Genomic DNA, 7,808 nt, shown 5'->3' with positions numbered 1-7,808 from the left:
TGTAGGTCCACTGGCCACAGTCCCAACCACCCAACTCTCCCTCACCTTCTCAGAGGAGTCCTACCCCAGCATACCGCCTTCTAGTGAAGTGTCCACAGTGTCAGAAAACAGACCCCCCCCCTAAAGCAGAAGGGCAGGGGCGGGCACCCCTAACTTCTGTGAGTCCTGGCTCACCACTGCCCTTCTCTGGGCTCTGCCTGCAAGAGTGAAATAAGAGGACTGAGGTCAATAACCTCTGAGGGAGGGTTCTCCACTCTGACATTAGAGGGGTCTAAGGCATACTGTAAACCAGTGATTTTAAAATCTGCATAGGTAGGAAGACCAGGGTGGGCCCTCCTCCCCCCTCTAGTGCTTCAGTGGGACGAGCTGTCTCCCATATGGGGGGCAAAAGATAACCTTGTTTGTATAAAGAGTTTAAATGCAAAAAAAAAAAAAAAAGTTTAAAAACCACTCCTTTATACTAAGTCCTCCAAAGGCTTAGGCTACAAGGCTTCAGACCCTTTCCCAAGAGCAGGCTCTGAGGTGTGGGAGCAGGAGGACATGGAGAATGAGGGTAAGGGGAGGGGAGTCCCAGAGCAGGCAGCCCCAAAGCCCCCACACAGCTTCAGGGACCGGCTCCCAGTGCTCCTCCCTTCCCGTCTGGCTCCCACACAGGGGCTACAAAGAGAAGGGGAAGCCTCAGAACTTGCCCAGCAGGTGTGCTCCCTAAGGAACAGAACGCATGTGTCCCAGAATTATGAGCAGCACAAGATTGGACAGAACCTTACTTGCCACCTCCAGGAGACATTAAATAAATTACAATGTATCCCGTGGCAGAGTAGCAACTCTGCGTGTATCAGCATGGAACCATCTTTAAGATACAGTATTACAGCCGAGAAAGCCCAGTGGTGTAGAGCCCAGGCCTACACTATCCCTGGAGGACACACGAGACAGGAGGCAGAGAGAGGGAGGGAGAGAGGGTAGGGGTGGAGAGACAGAGACAAGGAGAGGCGGAGAGAGAGAAGGTGAGGGTGGAGAGACAGAGAGCACAGGGGTGAGGCCACATTATCGGGGTGGGAAGGAAACATAATGATCACTGAAATACTCTTTTGTGCTGTTTAGATTTTTTGCTATATGCATATAGCATCATCTTTCACAAAATAAATTTAAATTGAGGACAGCAGGGACAGATTCTCAGAAAAAGAACTTCCTGAACAGCCCCCTTGCCGGGCAGGGGAGTGGGGAACGTCTCGGCCACACCCACTGTCACCCCGCAGGTGAGGACACCACGGGCCACGGTGGGGGGGTCATCTGCCACAGAACCAGCCAGGCTCTGAGTCCAGCCTTCCTGATGTCCCAGCACCCCACAACTCAGAGTGCTACTAAGTTCATTGTTCTTGATGAAATCCGTAATTTCGTCTTGAAAGAGCAAGAACGTCAGTTCCCCGAGGGAGAAAGGAAGGGCCATCACAGGGGGCTTTACCACTCAGGCTGCGCTCTTCCCCAAAGATAATATAGGCGTTGTTTCCTGCCCACACGCAAACATGAATTTCAGGAGGAAACCACCCAAGTGTCCGCGAACTGATGGACAGATACAATGGAGCACAACCCACAAGGGAAGGTTATCCAGCCATAAGCAGGAGCCAAGGGCCGGCCCACCACCGTGTGTGCCGATGACCCGGGAGCACACCATCCCAAGCGAAGAGGTCAGACACTGTGTGATGGCGTTTGCGCAAAACATCCGGGACAGGCTGACTCGTAGGCACGGAAACTAGCCTAGCAGTTCCCGGGAGGGAGGGAGGGAGGGTATGGGGAGTTATTACTTAACGGGGCCAGAGTTTCTGTTGGGACGAGGAGAAAGTTTGGGAAATTGTGGTGGTGGTTGTGCAACCTCGTGAATGTGCTTGGTGCTGCTGAATCGTACGCTTCAGGGTGAAAGTGTTACGTCTTCTATTGTGGATTTTTAGCCCAGAAACAGCTCACTTAACTCGCGGTCAAGATGATTTCTGAGCAGCCCACCCCGAGTCTTCCTCCCACCCGGGAGTCTCCCCAGAGCCAACCACATTCGCTCTTTCTTCTGAATGTTGTTTTCCTGACGGCTGGCCAAAAACTTGACGAGCTTCTGGGGAGTTATTTTATTTCCCCGAGTACATTCCCACTCAGTTTCCCCTTTCCTGGAAGCAAAGAACAGGACCCGATCCAGCGGAAAGTCAGGGCACACCCCACTCCACAGAGGCCCAGATTCTCCTACAAGCCCTGTCCACCTGCAGCACAGAGCCAGCCTCGTGGAACTGTGTCCTCCGATCCACCCACCCACCCAGAATTGGCCTGGTGACCCTGCGTCCTTGCTGCCATTCAGCTTTGTCCTTGCTCAGGACGTAAGCGGACCAGAGTCAGCAGCAACACCAGGTCGGGTCTGGAACCCACTGCTGGCCTCACAGGCCTGCCGAGTTAGAGCCCATGACGCAGAGATGTGCCCACAGGTGCGTGAGGCCAGGCGCCCTTCACAAACTTCTACCAGGAATCAAGTAGGTCCTGAAACCCACACCTGCAGCTGGTAAACGTCACCTGATGAGTAATTGGCATTTTCCACATGAACCTGATTTTTAGAGCTTTGTCAGCAGTTTCCTTACCCCCATCTCAGCAGTAAAACCGCCTGCAGGTGGACAGGATGATGGGAGGGACTAAGATCGAGCAAGGGGCTGACGGCAATGAGCCTGACCAGTGTCCAGTGTCCCCTGGAGTTGACAGGCCCCCCGGGCAAGCACGGGCGAGAGGCCTCAAGTGACTGATGGCCCTGCCCAGACCTCCGTGGCCTGTCCCACAACAGCATCTGGTGCCTCTCCAGCTCTGCCTGCCCACGGGAAGGACAACTGTCCCTGGCAGCAGTGGGGACAGGGTGAAGCAGAGGGGGTGGTACAGAGTGGCAGAGACCAAGGCTGCGTCGAAGAGGGCGGGCTGACCTCGGGGAGCAAGTTCCCCCAGTGAAATGGGGTCACTTCCACCATCCAGATGGCTTTTAGGGTGGGAGGAGGGGCTGTGAAAAATGTCTGGCATCAGAACTTGCACAAAGCAGGTGAAAGAAAGAGGAGGGGCGCCTGGGTGGCTCAGTGGGTGAAGCATTTGCCTTTGGCTCAGGTCAGGATCTCAGGACCCTGGGGTCCTGGGATCGAGTCCCACGTCGGGCTTCCTGTTCAGTGGGGGGTCTGCTTGTTCTCTCTCTCTCACTGAAATAAATAAATAAAATCTAAAAAAGAAAGAAAGAGAGAGAGAAAGTAAGGGGAGCAAACAGGTCAAACGTGGAGAGATCCCTCGTCCGGCGAGTGAGGAGCCACCACCTGGCCGTCCTCATTGCGGCCCCGCCAGAGCCCGGGATGCACCGCGAACAGACGTTTAGGATGAGAGGGACAGGCCATCACCCCATCTCGCAATTAGGATCTGGGCCAGGGATCAATAGCGCACCAGCAATTTTAAAGAAAGCCACCAAGACCAGAGGGTTTGTAACACATGAACAAACTGAGCCCAGAGAAGGGCAGCGCCCGACTCCGCGGCTGACCTCCCGTCCTGGGCGGGTCCCGGGGAGGCCCTCACAGCAGGGAGGCCGGGCTGCTGCGAGGACTCAGGGCCTCTCTGGGCAGGGGCTTCATTTCTTCCAGGGACGCGCTCCGTCTCACCGAGCTAGGTGTGAAGGCGGAGAGGACGCCTGTTTCTCCACAGCGCACAGGCCAGCCGGCTTCTACATGCTCCGCCTTACTCTCTCACGGTGGGAAATTCTGACACCTTACTGCCCCCAGCGACACCAGGAAGGAAGCCATGGGCGGCAAACCCAGGGGGTCTGGGCAGGGGAGGCTCAGCAGTGAGCTTCCCAATCGGGGCTGAGCTGGGCCCCGTGGGGGCGGGCAGAGCAGCGGGAGGTCCTGGCCCTGGCAAAGCAGGCTATCTGGCCCTCCCTGGGCGCTCACGGGCACCTCCAGCCCCGCTGACTCAGGCACCCTCACATGTGGCCCGTGCTCTCCCGGGAGCCTGGTGGAAGCAGGAGGAGTGCCCGGCCCGTGTGCAGGCTTGGCTGCCCCCTACACTTGGCCCTTTCCCTGCCTGCACTTCTGGGGTCGGGACAGCTAGAGCAGCTCAAGAGTGGAGCGGGTGCTGGGCACACCCCGAGCCTTCCCCCTTTGCAGGAAACTTCCTGAAGTAGGCTTAACTGAGGAAGTCCCCGCCCCCTCCGGCCTGGGCGCTTCCCAGCTTTCTGCTGGTCCCGTGCTGGCCCTTCAGTTACTACTGGTTTTCTTTACTGTCACTGGACCGGTACTGACAAGAGCCCCTCACTGTGGTCCCACGGATGGAGGTCACCCACCAGCTCGCTCAGGTGCAGGGAAGGGGGGAAGGCACCCCCTTGCCTGCAGCAAGCGGACAGTGGGCAGCAGGGCCCCGGCCCTTGAGAGCAGAGCACAGCCATGGAAGAGCAAGCAGCCGGGAGCCAAGGAAGGAGACGGGAGGTCCTGAGCCTTCAGGCCCAGGAGGCAGGCGCGGGGAGCCTGACCACGTCACTGTCCTCCTCAGGATCCTGGGTCCCCCGCAGGGTTTCTGGGCACCCTGTCCCAGTGCTGGGGCCACTGGCCACATCGCTTCACTGCCTGTGCAAAACATGCAGGGCTGCGTGGGTCCCCCCAAAGCCTTGCTCTCTGCCATACCTCTGCTGGGAAGGCCCTCTCCCCACCTGGCAAACTTCCCCCCATCTTCTGGGCCACCCCAGCAGGCCTGACAGCCCGGGTGGTTACCATGCTCTGCTCCAGCAGCTCTGACCCCCTGCGACAGAGCTCCCCAGGGCTCTGCCTCAGGTAACTCTGCACCCCTGAAGTGGGCACGTCACCTGCAAGAGACCACAGAAACACACAGGCCCCCAACCCCAATGGGGCCCAGAGCTCTGTGATCCCTGACCAGGTCCGAAAGAGGAGTGTAGCTGACCCATGAGAGCTGGTGGATGCACTCTTCTCCTTTCTCCCCTGCACAGTCCTCAGATGTGATCTCCTTGGCTTTTTGAGGGATGGTCCTGTGTGGCTGAGCCACCAGCTTTGAGCAGAGATGGGTCTTCCACGGGTGCCCTCCAGCCCCCCTGCTGTCCCGTTCTCACAGGCTCCCTGCAGGGCCCACCACCCAAAGTCCTGCGCGAGGCTTTGCCTTGGGCCCTGCTGTCAATCCGGGTCGAGAGAGGCCCCGGCCAAGAACATGTGTGATACCCAATAGCCTTTGATCTGACAATAGCAGAGACCACGCCCCTGGCCCCACACCCACGTTCCAGAGACTTCGGGGTGGGGCTGTGTGGTCAGGGCTTGCCTGGCGGACAGCACTCCATCAAGGTCCAGGCAAAAAGCCTCCATGGGCCCCGGGACCTGCCCTTTCCCTCTCCTGTCCTGAGCCCCCACCTCCTCACCACGGGCCAGAGCCACTCAAGGCCCCATGTGGTCACTTGGCGGCCCTGCTGGGCTGCACTCAGCCCTTCCTCCTTGCCCACGTCTGTCCTCTCTCAGCAGTGGGGCTTCCACAGCCCCCTGCCCCTCACCTGTCCTCCACAGCAACCGACGGGTCTACTCTTCACATAGATCTGTCCGCCGCTTCTCTCCCCGCCAGCCCCAGGAGGAAGTGCAAACTCCTCTGCGGTCTTATGAGCCCTTGGTGGTCTGCTGACCATTCCTGCCCAGCCACACAGGTATGCTGTCCCTCCCATCCACGCCCAAAGCCTGGGGTCGGGCCTTCCCTGTCCTGTTCTTGGGTACGTCGCGCTCTGCCGCTGTTCCTCATGACTGCTCAGTTCTCGCTCCTTGAGCGCTCCGGCACGCAAGCATGCTACACGCGTGGGCCACGGACCCTGGCGACGCCGTGTCACCCATACGTGCAGCCGCGTGCCCAAGGCCACACACACAGGTTGATGAATGAGCCGGCATCTGACCTGATCTTCAGCCCACCCCTTCTACACTAAAGTCAGATGATGCGGGGCTCGAACTCACAACCTTGAGATGATGAGTCTCATGCTCCACTGACGAGCCAGCCAGGCGCCCCCAAAGTCATAGGCTTCTGCCCAAGTATCAGCCTCAGCCTCTCTCTGGCTCCCACCCCTCAGGCTTCCGCCCGGATGGAACCTGGCCTCACCACTCCTGAGTGTAGGCTTCCAGGGCTTAAGACCAAAGTGCTCTGTGAGGCCAAAATGACCTTGCCTGCCCTCTCCTGTCAGCACCACCCCCCCTCACTGCCAGGCTGCAGGAACCCTGGCTTTCCAGAGCTGCTCCTTGCTGGCTCTGGGAAAACTCAGGTCGCCGTCGAAACGTCATTCCGCAGTCCACCTCTGCCAGGTAAGGCTGGCCCAGGGGAAGCTGACTTCACAGCACCTGTTTACAGACCTGTTTAAGGTGTGTTATGTTAGACCCTGCCCCATATTTTACCAGGAAAAGATGGATTAGGGAATAAAGAAGAAGTGCATTGTGGGACAAATGAGCAGCAGCAAAACCATAGGCGAGTGTGAGGAACAAAGGAGAGGCGTGCTTTTTTAAGGAGGGAAGGAGTAGGTGGTTGGGAGTGCTGTTATGAACTAGAAGTCCAGTGGGGTGAACCGGGACCGGAAGTGTGGTGGCTTCCCATCGGTGGAGGGAGCCGTTGTGTGTGGGGGCGGGGAGGTCATGAGACCAGCTCCCTTCCTCAGGCTGTAGTAGTAGAGTGGTATCCACGGGCAAGGTCAAGTCCGTGGAAGGCCGAGTCCCTCTTCCTGCTGGGTCTGCAATGGACAGGCGGTGGCAGGGCGGGAGAGCTCCCCCTGCCGACCCGCCGGCTCCCTTTTAATGGGGTTTCCCTTGACTAAATTTCACTTACCCCAGTGGGCACTGCCATGGTCCCCCGGCCCCTGCACAGTGCCCAGCACCCAGTGGGAGCGCAGTGGATGCTGTCGAATGGGCCTTCCTCACTGCAGAGTGGGCTCCTGAGTTCGGGAGGAGCCTTCGGCTCCGCAGGGCTGTGCACCCCCCGAGCGCAGGGCTGTGAGACCCCCGAAGCGCTCCGCAGGGCTGTGCACCCCCAGCTCCGCAGGGCTGAGCACCCCCAGCTCAGGGCTGTGAGTTCCCCGAAGCGCAGGGCTGTGAGCCCCTCCCCCGAGCGCAGGGCTGTGAGCCCCTCCCCCGAGCGCAGGGCTGTGAACCCCTCCCCGCGAGCGCAGGGCTGTGAGCCCCTCCCCCCGAGCGCAGGGCTGTGAGCCCCTCCCCCCGAGCGCAGGGCTGTGAGCCCCCTGCGCGCAGGACTGAGCCCCCGACCGCAGGGCTGTGAGCGCCCCCAAGGGCAGCGCTGGGCCCCCAAAGCGCAGAGCACATGCCTTCCACTCCGCAGGACTGTGAGCCCCCCCAGCGCAGGGCACAGCTAACCCACCTGGATCGGGAGTGGCTTGTGGCAGGGCCCCCAAAGTCCTTAGGTGAGGGACATTTACGAACCTCCCGAGGGTAGTCCAGGGCCACGGCGGAGGGGGGTGCGGCGGCGAGCGGGGCCCGGAGCAAGGTCCTGGGTTCAGGCCTGACTGTTCCGCAGGTTCTTCGTGCGGTTCCAGGCATTCTCCCGTGAGCTCTTATCGTCACGGGGGCCGCCTTTCTACGGAGGACAGGGCAGCAGGGGTCAGGACAGGAGGCGCGGAGCCTGCAGGACCCTCGGGCTGAGGTGACCCAGGTGACCCCGGCGACCCTCACAAGCTGGCGCCGCAGCGGGGCCCGCCCCCTCGGTCTGCGGAGACGGAATTCGCGACCCAGCCTCAGCTCCGGCCACGCCCACCATTGAGCCACGCCCCCACCGATGGCACC

At 59.8% G+C, this 7,808-nt stretch overlaps 1 long non-coding RNA gene across 11 annotated transcripts; it reads right to left on the bottom strand.

The window, feature by feature from the left end:
• Positions 1–2,099: 2,099 nt before the first annotated feature.
• Positions 2,100–7,773, bottom strand: LOC115941198 (uncharacterized). Of its 11 annotated transcripts, none has more exons than XR_014140739.1 (3): positions 7,698–7,773; positions 7,387–7,602; positions 2,100–6,979 (listed from the first exon to the last, which is right to left on the bottom strand). It is a non-coding gene; the product is annotated as an uncharacterized LOC115941198 (long non-coding RNA). The 11 variants fall into 11 exon arrangements; XR_014140738.1 differs by having other exon boundaries at positions 2,100–3,226; positions 3,536–6,979; positions 7,387–7,771; XR_014140740.1 differs by having other exon boundaries at positions 2,100–3,226; positions 3,571–6,979; positions 7,387–7,771.
• Between the last annotated feature and the right edge of the window lie 35 nt (positions 7,774–7,808).

This window comes from Leptonychotes weddellii, chromosome 16 (assembly GCF_054177405.1).
Source record: "Leptonychotes weddellii isolate Sample4059 chromosome 16, ASM5417740v2, whole genome shotgun sequence".
NCBI classification, from domain to species: Eukaryota; Metazoa; Chordata; class Mammalia; order Carnivora; family Phocidae; genus Leptonychotes; species Leptonychotes weddellii.
Note: the sequence above shows the minus strand (reverse complement) of the source record. Positions and strands in the feature narration are given on the sequence as shown.